Source organism: Ictidomys tridecemlineatus, chromosome 3 (genome assembly GCF_052094955.1).
Source record: "Ictidomys tridecemlineatus isolate mIctTri1 chromosome 3, mIctTri1.hap1, whole genome shotgun sequence".
NCBI lineage: Eukaryota > Metazoa > Chordata > Mammalia > Rodentia > Sciuridae > Ictidomys > Ictidomys tridecemlineatus.
In genome coordinates this window covers 212,989,077-213,003,552 of record NC_135479.1, presented here as the reverse complement: position 1 = coordinate 213,003,552, position 14,476 = coordinate 212,989,077, and positions in this window count along the sequence as shown.

Sequence of the window (14,476 nt, the reverse complement as noted above, 5' to 3'; positions counted from 1 at the left end):
TGTGATGCCCCCAGCCTCACTTTTCTTATTCACAATTGCCTTGGCTATTCTGGGTCCCTGATTCTTCCTCATTAATTTAATGACTTTTTGCTACTTCTGTGAAGAATGCCATTGATATTTTGATGTGTAATGCGTATTGCGTTGAATCTGTATATTGCTTTGGGTAGTGTGGTCCTTTTGACAATATTAATTCTTTCTATCCAAAAACATGGAAGGTCTTTCCATATTCTGAGGTCTGCAAGAATGCAATTTTAAAGAAAAAAAAATTGAAAAGATAAAATCGTGTCCAAAATACTTAACTAAGTCCCAGAACAAAATTCAAGAATTTTTATTTAAGAATACAAAAAATATAGTGATCAACTTTGTAAATTTCAGAATGGCATCAAATAAAACATCATCAGGAGAGGAGCTGGGCATGGTGGCACACACCTGTAATCCCAGTGGCTCAGGAGACTGAGTTAGGAGAATTTTAAGTTCAAAAACATCCTCAGAGAGACCATATCTCTAAATAAATATTTTAAAGGGCTGGGGATATGGCTCAATGAACGAGTGTCCCTGGGTTCAATCTCCAATACCCCCCTCCCCCCAAAAAAAAGAAAATCAGGAGAGAATCAGGAAAACATACCAATGAAGAATTGCAAAATTAATCAAAACCAACTTGGAAATGGCAGAATTGGTTGGTAGACAGTGGTATTAAGAGAGTGATTCTATTGTTCATAGGTTCAAAAAGCTAAAGGAAAGATTGAACATGTTAAAGTCATGGAAGACATTTAAAAAACAAACAACTAAGTGAACTCCCAGGGATGAAAACTTCAGTGAGAATATAAAAAATAGACTGAATAATATTAACAGCAGATCTGGCAGAAGAAAAAAAAATCAGTGAACTTAAAATGATAAAATATCAAAATTAAATACACAGAGAGGGCTGGGAGGAAATGAGCAAAGCATCAATGATCCCAGGACAACGTTAACCAGCTGAATCTATGTGTTGCTGGGGTTTTCTGACAGGGAAAGGGTGAGAAGAAAAATATAAATGAGTAGTGGGCAAACTTGCTCCACAGTGATGAAAACTGTCAACCTCTATATTCAAGAAACTCAATGAACCCCAAGCATGAGAATGATAAAGAGAACCATGTCACGACTTGGGGTAAATTGCTTAAAGCCAATGATTAAAAAAAAAAAAAAATCTGAACTGGTCCTAAGAAAGGACATGGCATGTACAAAAGAACAATGACAGTGACTTCACGTCAAGAGCAAGTCAGAAGACAATGGAAGGGCTGGGGTTAGAGCTCAGCGGTGGAGCGCCTGCCTCGCACGCGTGAGGCCCTACACCACATAAAAATAAACAAATAAAAATAAAGATATTGTGTCCATCTACAAATAAAAACAATTTAAAAAAAAAAAAAAAAAGACAACGGAGTAATGGTGTGAATTCTATACCCAGCAAAAATATCTTTCAAAAAAGAAGACCCAATAATGACTTTCCTAGACACAAAAAGCTCAACAGCAGACGGCCTGGAGGTGCTGCCAAGTGGAGATGTGGGCCCACAAGGGCCTGGAGAGCCGTGCAATGGTGGCTAGGTGCATAATATGCAAGACTTTATCTTTCCACTCATCAAATAAATAGATAACTTCTTAAAGCAAAGATAAAACCCTTATACTGCAGGGTGTATAATACAGTCACACACTGCACAGTGGACCACATGAGATCATATCCCCAGCCACTTCTCAGTTTCTGTAAATACACTCTGATGCTGGCCCAGTGACAGAATCGGCCAGGGATGTGTCTCTCAGAACACCCTCCTGCCATCGAGTAATGCACACATGTAGACAGCCACTGTCATGTGTGATTACACGTGTGGTGATGACAGTTGGGCACAAGGGCACAGGCCTGTGATCCCGGTGACTCAGGAGGCTGAGGCAGAAGGAGTGCAAGTTCAAGGCCAGCCAGGCAACTTTGTGAAGCCCTGTCACAAGATAAAACAAAAAGATGTAACTCAGTGGTAGAACACCGCCCTGGGTTCAATCCCCAGAGAGGAAGGAAGGAAGGAAGGAAGGGCAGAGTGGGGGAGGGGGAGAGGGGCCCTACCACGGGCCAGGAGGAGGAAATGAGGCCTTCTGTTGGAAGGTGCTTGTCCTGGACGTGGTGGAACATCTTTGAGTCAGATGGTGGTGAGTGACAGTTGGGTGTCCTAAAGCAACAACTAGAACCTATTAACAGGCTAGTAAGTCAGCAAAAGTGATGCTGCGTATCCAACTCGACCCTCCCACGATGCCAAAGGAGGCCACAAAAGGGGAACGGGGCACCGGTGGGACCTAGAGAAAATAAGTAGCAAAGTGGAGGATTTAAATCCAACCACATCAGTGAGCCTTAAACAAAAGGATCCCAGGGCCCCAGGTTCGGCTTTCCATGACTGTAACAAACGTCGGAGGTGATCAACTCAGAAATGAAGAAGGTTCCTTTGGGCTCATGGTCTCAGAGGTCCCAGTCCCTGGTCTGTGCACCCCGTTGCCTTTAAGCCCGTGGCAGGGTCACCCGTGGCAGGGTCACCCGTGGCAGGGTCACCCATGGTGGGGGCACTTGGTGGGAACCCCTCGACTCTTGGCTGGGAAACAAAAGAGAGGAGGAGAGAGAAGTGAGGTCCTGCTCTCCCCGGGGGGCACTGCCTCAGTGGCCCGAAGACCCCCTGGGCCCCTCCTCTGAAGGGACCCACCACCTCCTAAAATCGCCCCGCCGGGAGCAGCCTCAACACAGGGCTCTGGGGGTCACTGGAGCCCTGTGCCACAGCACCCCCCAGTTAAAAAGGAGCTCATCAGGACGAAACTCCAGGAAGCAGCAGTGGGGGAGGGGGAGGAGGACGGGGCCCGGGCCAGCTCAGCGACCGCGCTCCAGGTTGACACTCCTCAAGGCTGCCCCCCTCCCTAGCCAGGCCTGCCACACAGCCCCCCACCCCACCCCCCCGCTACAGGGCAGGACACGCATCCCACCTGTGCGTGGGGGATGGGGCTGCTGACCAGCACTAATGACCGTCACTTAAGTCTACTCCCTTCCCTGCAGGGAACAGGGAAACTGGACAGCCTGCTCGGGGCCACAGGGTGAGCTGTGACGTCGGGCTTTGTGTCCGCTGCTGCCTGACTCTGGGCTGGGACTCTTGACCTCCCGAGGGACCTCCTGGAACATGCTACGGGAAGGTTGTCACGGGCTGAGCCACCCAGAGCCGTGGCTCCCACAGGTCAAAAACAGTCGCACACGGTCATCCCACAGGGGCCAACATGGTGCCTGCCCTTCCCGAGAGCTCTGTGGCGGCGACCGTGGTTTCCCTGGCGTTGGATCTAGGGTCCAGGGCTTGGTGTGTGTGCCTGTTGTGAAGGGCGCGCCCACTCGCCACACGTCACGGCAGCCTGACCCGAGGTGCCCATCCCACAGACAGGCAAGATGAGGCACTCGCTCCCACAGGTGCCTGCAGACAGCAGGGCCCCGGGCAGGTGCTGGGCCCGGTCAGTACGCACTGGTTACATCTCGCTCTCTTCTACAGAGCCAGTAAGATCTGTGAAAATCTACATGAAACCACACACACACACACATGCACACATGCACCCAGACACACACACTCAGGGTCTGTACGACCTGGGGAAGTCTGCACAAGCCCTGGAGTCCAGCTAACCACGCTGATCCCCGCCAGCTCCCTGGCCGTGCATTGCTTCCGTGGGAGGAGCAACCTCAGGGCTCCTGGTGGTAGACCCAGCCTGGTTTTCTCTTAAAATTGGGAGCCATCTCGCCACAAAGCCATGAAAAGCTAATTTTGGCTTTCCTATAAATTACTGCAAATTCTGAACCTGCTTGGAATGCCTGCCGTGCCTTGAACTCACCCCTGCCTGGCTCTCCGACAGTTAGCAGCCCTCTCTGAAACTTTAGTGACGCCTCACAAACCTTGGCCTTCCCTGGCCAGATGCCGACCCTCTCTGAGGCTCTAATGACCTTCATAAATTCTGATGTCGGGGCCAGAAAAAATGTAAACTAGCATTTGTGTGATGCTCGTCAGAGTTCTGTCATCTGTAACCCCCCCTACTTTGTGTAACTTTCTGGGCTGTAAAGTTGGGCTGCAGGAAAGCTGCAGGGCCGCCTTGTTCCCGCGGTTTTGGGTGGGAGAGGCAGCCCGGCCGGTGGAAATAATAAGCTTGCTTTAGTTTGATTTTAATTGGAGTCAGTGGTCTTTTCTTTGTATCCTGGTCTAACACTAGCACTTTGCAACTTGCTGTGAGTCTCTAATTATTTGAAAATCAAAAAAAAAAAAAAAAAAAGAATCCCTTGGCCTTGGCCTTGGCCTCCCATGCTCTGGAACAGAGGATCTGCTTTCCGTTTCTTAGTTCCAGTGCAAGAAAGCCGGAAAAGGAGCATTAGAATTCACCTCTGTGCGCCTCCCTCGCCTCCCTCCCACCCGTCCCCGGCTGTCACCACCCAATCTCACACCTCTAGCTTTGTGGACTCAGGAACCTTAGGTAAGACGGAATCACACATTATGTAACATTAAGAAATATTTGCCTGGCAGGGTATCTGTAGGTCTTTTAATGGAGACTTATGGAGATGTATCCACTCGCAGGCAGCTGTGAGAGGTGGAGAGGTCTCTTGTCCTTCCCAGTTCCCCCAGGGCTGACAACTTTTAAAAGGGTGACTTTGATGCCATCCAGGTCTAATTCTGAGTGCCCGTGCGAGTTTCACTGGTCGTGTGCTTGCACCATCTCCATGGTATCAGTGGTGGTGCTGGTCTGGGCAGTTGCCATCACAGTCCAGATGCCCCATGTTCCCCTCCTGAGACTGGCTTCTCTGCTCAGCCCCATGCACCGGGCTGTTGAGAGCCACAGCCAAAGGGGCCCCAGCAAACTTCCAGCTGCCAGCTGATGATTGGCTCACAGTGGCCCCAGGAACATCTAGCTGATTGGCTCCTCTGCAGTGATGTTCACTGGGCTGTTTCCCTGCCCATCACACTGCCAGCTGATGATTGGCTCACAGCGGCCCCAGCAACATCTAGCTGATTGGCTCCTCCACGGAGCTGCTCATTGGGGGACTTCTTTGGCTCCGCCCATGTGACCCAGCCAATTGGCCTCAAGAGCAGGAGGATTGTGGGAGGTGGGGAGGCTGGTGTGTGGGTGAGAGGCTTGTGGAAGCCGGTGGTGGCAGTTGGGCTCTGAGGGTTTTTCCTGAGGAGCTGTTTTGCTTGGCGTTTGTAGTTCTAAAAGTAAAGTGAGTTTCTTTTGACAAGTGGCTCCTGAATTGTGCCCAGCCAGACTGCGGCACCGGGCCGCCCAAGGTACTGGGAGCACCCATAGAGTCCAGGCTGCACCAGTTCCTTGGGCCACTCACCCACCGAGAGACGTTTGGGGTTGTTTCATTTGGGGGCTGTTACCAACAAAACCTGCTGTGAACCTCTGTATATGCTTGGGCACATAATTTTTCATTACTCTGAGATAAAAGCCCAATAGTATAATTACTGAATTGAAGGTCAACATACAGACTTTTCTGGGAAATAATGGTGGAATTGCCTGACAACTAATGTTAGGTTGTTTAAGAAGTGGTTTGTGGGGTTGAGGATTTACTCAGCACAGGCCAGGCCCTGAGTTAGATCCTCAGCCCTGAAAAAAGAAAAAGTGTTATTTTTTTGGGGGGGGGGGTGCTGATGTGGTGGTGCACACCTGTAATCCCAGCAACTAGAGAGGCTGACACAGGAGGATTCCAAGTTCAAGGGCTGCCTGGGCAGCTTAGTAAGGCCCTAAGCAAGTTAGCATGATCCTGTCTGAAAATGGAAAGGGCTGGGGTTGTACTTCAGTGGTTGGGCACCCCTGGGTTCAATCCCCAGTGCTGGTGTGGTGGGGAATGGTGGTTCATGCTTTCCGTGTAACTAGTATTGTCAGGTGGTAAAATTATCCACCCAGGACCTTAAAAGCAAAATTTTTAGTCTAAGATCATAGATTGAGGAGGTAAGAAAAAACAGTTTCTAGCTCAGATGGATGGAGAAGGACACTTGGCTTCTTTATTTATAACCTTTTTATTTTTATTTTTCCTGTGCTGGGGATTGAATCCAGGGGTGCTCTACCATGGAGCTACATCCCCAACCCTTTTTATTTTGAGACAGGGTCTTGCTAAGTTGCTGAGGCTGGCCTTGAACTTGTGATCCTCCTGCTTCAGCCTCCCAAGTTGCTGGGATCACAGGCTTGTGCCACATACCCACATTCACCATGTATTTTATTTATTTATTTATTTAGATGTTGATGATCTTTATTTTATTTGTTATTTTATTTTTTGTCAAGTATTTTATTTATGTATTTATTTTTACTGATTTTTTTTTAAAAATACATGACAGTGGAATGCATTACAATTCTTGTTACACATATAGAACACAATTTTTCATATCACTGGCTGTGTATAAAGTATGCTCACACCAATTCATGTCTTCTTCATACATGTACTTTGGATAATGATGACCATCGCATTCCACCATCATTGCTAACCTCCTACCCCCTTCCTTCCCCTCCCACTCTTCTGCCCTATCTAGAGTTCTTCTATTCCTCCCATGATCCCCCTCCCTACCCCACTATAATCAGTCACCTTATGTCAGAGAAATATTTGACATTTTTTGGGGGGGATTGGCTAACTTCACTTGCATTAATTTTATTCATTATTTTATATGTGTTGCTGAGAATCCAACCCAGTGCCTCTCACATGCTAGGCAAGCGCTTTACCTGAGCCACAACCCCTGCCCATCACCATGTATTTCTAAGTGGTGGAGAAAAACATTCTTCCTTGGAGACCAAAGCTTTGAAGCTCCAAAGTAACTGAATTCATTATACCCTCCAGGAATTAGCACTGGAAGTTTCTGGGTTATAACGAGACTTGGAAATCCTGATCCCCAAGGTTTCAATTGTATTAACAAGATCATTAATGAATTCTTCCACTGTGTTCATTAGGTAATGAATTGTGTCCCTTGTTAGCAAAGGGGGACACGTGACCTTTCAGGTTTCTTACTGTCCACACTGTCTTAATGATGAATGGCATGTGACGTTCAGTAGAGAGTAGTTCTTTCGTCTCCACCCAATCTCCTTCTGTTAAATGGTCAGACAGTAGAAGTGGCAGATTAAAGAGACTTTATTTGGTCCCCATCATATGCCTTGCACCTAAGTTCATAGCACGCTCGGAAGGCCCTCAGATACACATTGCATTCTAACATAGAGGTGGGGAAGTATTACTCTACCCTATTGGTTTTCAAAAACCATATTCCCTAGGCTGTCCCACACATCTCAGTCCTTCCTACGTAACTCTCTAGTGTCCTACCTGTTATAGTCTAACAAAGACCCTTGATGGGTGAAATAAAAGAAGCAATGGAAATTCCAGCCAAGACTACAGTGTGTGTGGTGCCGAGGGGGGGGGGCAGGCACACAACCATGCCTCATTTGCTATAACAAAATACCTGAGGCTGGGTAATTTATAGAGAAAAGAGACTTATTTGGCATGTGATTCTGGTGGCTGGGAAGGCCACATGGCATGGCCCTTGCTGGCCAGGCCCCTCTCTGTGCAGCATCATGGCTGGAGCCTGAGACCCACAGCAAGCGATGCAGCAGGAGACAAGGTGGGGTTGAGTGGGGCTCATAACAACCTCCCTCACAGGAGAGCCAAACCCCCTCACCAGGTCGGACCCTCACCAGGTTGGACCCTCACCAGGATGGCCTGACCTAGTTACCTCCCACCAGGCTCCGCCTCTCACATGTGCACCTCTCAGCACCATCCCGCCAGGGACTGGACTTCCCCAAGGGACCCTCTGGGGACGCAGTGAGTCGGGACCACAGCCTCCTGCCTCTGTCCTCACACCCCAAGCAAAGCCCTCTTCACGGCATGGTTAATTTGGGGTGGGTTGGACATTAATGTTTTGCATTCTTTAAAAACTCAAGATGGAATTATGTTAGAGATTTTCAGTTGTTGGGGACATCTCCTAAGCATCAGTAAAAACATGTGATTGAAATTGTTTATATTTGAACACCTAGCCGGTTAGACAAGACATGATAAATTGTCCCAGCATCAACTGTCACTCAGCAGGCACTCCACCATGGTGGCTCAGCTAGCCCCACGGTGGCCCCCTGCACGGCTGTCAGCTCATGGTGGATTATTAGGGCTCATTGTGAAAGAGGAGGCATCATTGCCAGTAAAATATCATCGCCACGATGCGCTGACTTAATGAATCTATGACTTCACACTGTGGAGCTGCGTTTCCTCTCCTGTGTTTGGAAATCTATCAGTGCTTTTGGAGAAATTGTGAACTTGGAGAGGTTGCCAGCCCCTACTCAGGCCATGTAGCTCCCTTCAGGAAAAGAATAACATCACTGTTCGCCGGGCGGGGGGCTTCCGCCTGTAATCCCAGCGGCTCTGGAGGCTGAGGCAGGAGGATTGTGAGTTCGAAGCCAGCAACTTACAGGGTCCCTAAGCACTTAGCAAAACCTTGTCCCAAAATAAAAAGGATTGGGATTGAGCTTAGTGGTAAAGTGCCCCTGGGTTCAATCCCCAGCACCAAAAAGAAAAAAAAAAAAAAAGATCAACAACCGTGTGAATTGTCCCCATGGAGCTGAACTTCTTAGGCTCATGGTGAAGGATATCCCCTAAGACCCTTCAAAATGTTCCCTGATTAACCAGCTTGTGAACGTGGTACCAAACAGTACAGAGACTTAAAAAAACAAAACAAAACAAAAACAAAGCCAGAGGTCTGTGTTTTTCCTTTAAAATTTAAAAGGTAACAACAAAAACCTAAATGCCCCTGCAGGCTTCAGCACTCACTGTCACTGGGGAGCACCCTGAACCTGATCAGCCGCCCACCCCGCCTCCTTCAGGTGGAGTCAAGGCTAAGGATGTACCTGATGATTCACCCGCCCAGGCCAGGCTCCCCGGCTCCAGGCTGGCACTGCCCGGGTTTGCCGTGCACCCGCACTGTGAGAACTTCCGCTGGGTGGCCAGCTCACCCGGCTGCGGTGACTCACCTGAGCCTGGAGTCCTGTCCTCCACTTGGGACCGCATCAAGTTTTATAGCCCTTGGCTGCAATTTGAGCACCATGGTTTCAGGCCAAAAACAGAAACGTGGCCAATCTACCCCAGACAGGATGTATTTTATTAAGGAAGCAAGTGAAAGAGATTTTGCAGCTGCACACAATTACCTGGCATGCCCTGCCCCGAGCACCCTCATGTTGGATGATTGAGGCACCTGCTCTCGCTCTGTTCTTTGTCAAGCTCAAGATCAGGAGGAGCTGAGGAGAGCCTCTCAGGCTCACTCCTTAGCGGCTATGACCTTCCAGGGCTTTCTCCAGACACTTTCTCCTTCCTGCCTCTCTGAACCTCCAGGGATTTCAAATGTTGGCTCTAAGCCTCAAAGTGCTATTTTGCATAACTTCCTTGAAGGCTCTTTCTTGCAAGGGCTGTGTGCGTGATTGGAATCTAGTGACTTAAAAACTCCAAATCCTGGACCCCTAAAGCTCGGGAAATAATGCCAAGAGTTAATACGTGGGATGGTAACAAATAAAAACCTTCTGCACAGCGAAGGGAACATTTAGGAATGGGAAGAGAGAACCCACAGGATGGGAGAAAACCTGTGCTAGCTGCTCTCTAACAGAGGATTTATATCTAGAATATAAAAAGAGCTCAAAAAAACCTATGCTAAAAAACAAACAACCCAATTAATAAACGTGAAAATGAATTAAGCAGACATTTCTCAAAAGAAGAAATGCAAATGGCCAACAAATATATGAAAAAATATCCAACATCGGGGCTGGGATGTGGCTCAGTGGTAGAGCACTTGCCTAGCATGTTCGAGACCCAGGGTTTGATCCTCACCACCACATAAAAATAAATAAAATAAAGGTATTGTGTTCAAAAAAAAAAAAATCCAACATCATTAGCAATTAGAGAAATGCAGACCAAAACTACTACCTGAGATTTTACCTCACTCCAGCCAGAATGGCAGGCATCAAGAACACAACTAAAAATAAATGCTCGAGAGGATGTGGAGGAAAGGATCTCTTTCACACTGTTGGTGGGACTGTGAATTAGTATAGTCAATACGGAAGTCAGCATGGAGGGTCCTCAAAAGTCTAGGCCTGGAACCGCCATGTGACCCAGCTGTACCGCTCCCATACACACGTTTACAGCAACACAGTGCTGGTGCTCAGGGTCCCTCAGGCAGTGACAGAGAAGTCAGAGGGCCTTTAGGGCTTCCCAGGCCTGGAGGAAACTTCCAACAGGAGAGGCAGGGGTCAGGCCGGGGTGCAGAAGAAGGAGGGGCAGGAATCTGAGGGATCAAAACATGACCGCTAAAGCCCATTTGTATTTTATTATATATATATTTTTTCGCGGTGCTGGGGATTGAACCCAGGGCCTTGTGCATGTGAGGCAAGACCTCTACCAACTGAGCTACATCCCCAGTCCAAAGCTAAACATTTTTAAAAGCCAAGGCAATCTTCCAGAAATTTCCTCAGACAGCAAAATGATAGGAAATTGAAGAAAAAAAAGTAAAGTCGATTCACAGAGGAGGTTCCCACACCCACGTCAGCAGAGACCCCAAAGGTGGGGAGCGGAGAGAATGCAAAGGGGGAACTGTCAGAGAAAGGACAGAGGGAGGTGTCTGGGACACAGGTCCCTCTGCTCCTCTGTGGATGTGTCACCCTGATAAAACACACTGGTGCCGAGGCAGGGGGCAGTGTGGGCCATCGCTGGCACTCTGCCATCTCCCCTCGGTGCACCTACCAGGGGCCCAGAACCCCAGGGCAGCACCCAGCCCACTCCCCCTGCTCCAACGCCACAGCCTCAGGCTCTCCAGGGAAAGCCCTGCAGGGCCCCTGTCTGTCCCCCCCACCGTCTGGGCTCCCTGTCCCCAGCCCGGCCTCCCCTGCCCCCCAGCTCCCTGTCTACCCTCCCTGCAGCTGGCCCCATGCACCTCCAACTCTTCCAGCATTGTCTTCAGGGGGTGTTTTGATTTCAGAAATGAATGCCAGCAGTGAACCAGTGCTCCAAACCAAGGTGAGGACGGACAGAGCTCTTCAACCCTCTCGGGAAACGCACAGACAAGGCCTGCAGTGGACAACACCAGAAAGAGCAGCGTGGAGAGGCCCGAGCCTCCGTCAGGAAAGAGAAACTGGACAAGAGGTGCTTTGGGCCACCACCAGGGGCAGGGACCAGCCGGTCCTACAGCCTTCCACTTCAGCCTGCGGTCTGTCTGGCGGGTCTGACCATGTGCATGCAGCGCCTCCAACCCAGAGTCAGAGCGTCACTCTGCAGTGGGTACCAAGCTTTCAACTTATTTAAGAACAATAAGATGCCCAGACTTTCAGCGTTTGGTGGGATTGGTCTTGGCCCTTTATGCGCCTGTGTAGCAGCCCTCTAATCTAAGCTGTGGGTGTTCCCAGGGCCCTCCTGGCCACTTCCCACTTTCTCACCCCTGTAGTGGAGACTGCTCCTGCTGGTCCTCATGGATCATCTGGAGGGATGCCACAGTGTGTGCCTTTCACTCCATGACTCAACCATTGCCTTATATTGCTGGGGAATATTCCATGCTCACCAAGGTACACGGATATTTGTTTTGTCCACTCTCCCATTGATGGAAATCTGGGTTGTTTCCAGTTTTCTTGCCATTATGAACTAAGCTGCAACACACCCCTTTGTCTAGGTCTCTGTGTGGACCTGTTTTCATTTCTCAAGGGCAAACCCAGGAGCAGAGCTGTGCCAGGGTAAGGGAGAGATGCCGCGGGACAGTTCTCCAGGAGGGCTGAAGCATTTCCACTTCACAACGATGAGTTTACAGACATACATCAAATTGCCTTTTTTAAAAAATATGAATAGGTTTACTCTGAGAGCAGTTTTAGGTTTACAGAAAAGTCAGGCAGGAAGTGCAGTATCAATTTGCCTCTTCCCTGCCCTCCCGTATCTCATTATTCACTTCTTCTGTGAAAGTGGCACATTTTCTACCATTGATGAACCAACACTAGACACGTTATTAATTAATGGTTTAAAAGGTAATGTTTAAATGAACCAAACTAACGTCAGCTTTTTTTTTTTTGGTAATAAGGACTAAACTAAGGGGTACTTAACCACCGAGTCACATCCCCAGCCCTTTTTTTTAAAATTTTTTTTTGAGAGAGAGAGAGCGAGAGAGAGAGAAATTTATTTTTTTAAATTTTTAATTTTTTTTTTAGTTTTCGGCGGACACAACACCTTTGTTTGTATGTGATGCTGAGAATCAAACCCGGGCCGCACGCATGCCAGGCGAGTGCGCTACTGCTTGAGCCACATCCCCAGCCCCCCAGCCCTTTTTTGTATTTAATTTAGAGATTTAAAGACAGGGTCTCACTAAGTTGCTGAGGCTGGCTTTGAACTTGAGATCCTCCTGCCTTAGCTTCCTAAGCCCCTGGGATTCCAGGCATGAGCTACGGCTCCTGGCACGTTAATATTTATATTAACTAAGCGTTTTGAACATGCGGATGATTAAAACAAAAATCCTTCCTATTTTTCCATGTCTTCTTTAGGTACATTTTTCAAATATGCTTTCCGTGGACGTAGCTTGCCTGCTGCTGGTCAGTTTCCAGCAGAACGAAGGCGGGCAGAGGGTGTGCGTGGGCAGCAAGGCCTGGGCCCAGGCGCCACCTGGGGAGGAAGAGGCCCATCCGAGGCTCATGCCCTGAGAGTCAGGTGGCCCTGGGTCTGAGTCGGGGGAGAGGAAACGGCCCTTAAACAACACCCCCAGTATATAGGGCTCCTGGGTGTGGGCAAGACACGGTGCCGTGCAGAGGCAGCGCTCTCAGGTGCTCTGGCTGCCCCCACCTCCCTGCGGTTCCAAGGACAGCACCTGAGACGGGACATGGTCCTGCATATGCTGAAGGCATTACCGTTTACAAGGCATTTTAGAAGTGAAAGAAAGATCATGAACAAGCCTATGTGCAGCCTTTATCTAGGGAGAACTCGGCTTAGCCAACTTCAGGATGAGAATGCAGAGCCCGCGTGAGCCACGGCAGGACTGGAGCCCCGAGCCCCAGGCTGCATTCCTCAGCTCGCCCCAGGCAGTGAAGGACGAGCTGGGCTCCACTCAGAGACACAGCAGCCACGGAGCAGCCCTCCACGCGGCAAGCCCCGTTCATGTTCTAAAACATGTTCAGACTTGAGGCCACAGCCACGGGCGACTGCAATTCCAAATTCCCCTGGGAAACTGAGAAACCCATCCTCCCAGAAATGAAAGTTGATATGGAGGGACGTTCTCAGACCATAAAACCACAGGAAAACACAAGGAGAGAGCTGTCTGACGGAGGAGTCCGTGTTCAGTCCGTGTCACACTATTTCTAAAGATTAGAAAAGTAGACCCTATAGCAGCAGCGGGTACCCCTGTCCTCCGCCTTGGCACTGTGTTCTTAAGAAGCGTGAGTGGGAATGCAAGCGGGAGAGGGGGTGCCCACCTGTAATCCCAGCAGTTTGGGAGGCTGAGGCAGGAGGACTGCAAGGTCAAAGCCAGCCTCAGCAAAAGCGAGGCGCTAAGCAAGTCAGTGAGATCCTCTAAATAAAATGCAAAATAGGGCTGAGGATGTGGCTCACTGGTCAAGTGCACCTGAGTTCAATCCCAGATAGCCGCCCCCCCAAAAAATGAAGCATGTAAGGGCTCTATTTTTGAACTCTTTGCCATCAAGTCATGGGAAAGGGGTTCAGACATCTCAGTGATGTTCTGCAAATTTTACTGCTGAGGGTGGTCTCATTATTTTTTTTTAACTGGGAATTGCTCATTTCATCACTGAGCCACATCCCCAGCCCTTTTTAATTTTTTTCTTTTTAAATTGAGTCTTGCTAAGTTGTGAAGGCTGGCCGTGAGCTTGTAATCCTCCTGCCTCATCCTCTCCAGAGCGACTGGGATTACAGGTGTGGTTGGTCCGCTGCACCTGGTGATTGCTGATCATGGAACAGTCAACACACTCCACGATGTCTCGGTGGACGTAAGTGGTGCAAATGAGGGAGAATAATCTGGAGGGTTTTGTCCTCTCTCCCATTTTTTATTGGTGTGTTGTAGTGTACATAGTGCTGGGGTCTGTTATCACGTTCACACAGACACACAATTTTATAAAATATCATTTGTCCAATATCCCTCCCCAGCACTTCCCTCCTGCGCCCTGGTCCCATTTCTCTACTGATCTCCCTCTGATTTTCACGAGGTCCACCTTTCTTTTTCCTCTCCAGCTTCCACAGATGAGAAAAAACATGTGACCCCTGACCTTCTGAGTTTGACTGATTTCACTTAACCTATTGCTCTCAAGTTCCATCCCGTTTTCCTGCAAATGACATGATTTCATTTTTCTTTGTGGCTGAATAAAACTCCGTTGTGTATCTAGACCACATTTTCTCTATCCACTCTTCCACCGGTGGACACGGAGGCTGGTTCCAGAGTTTGGCTGCTGTGAATTGTGTTGCTCCTTC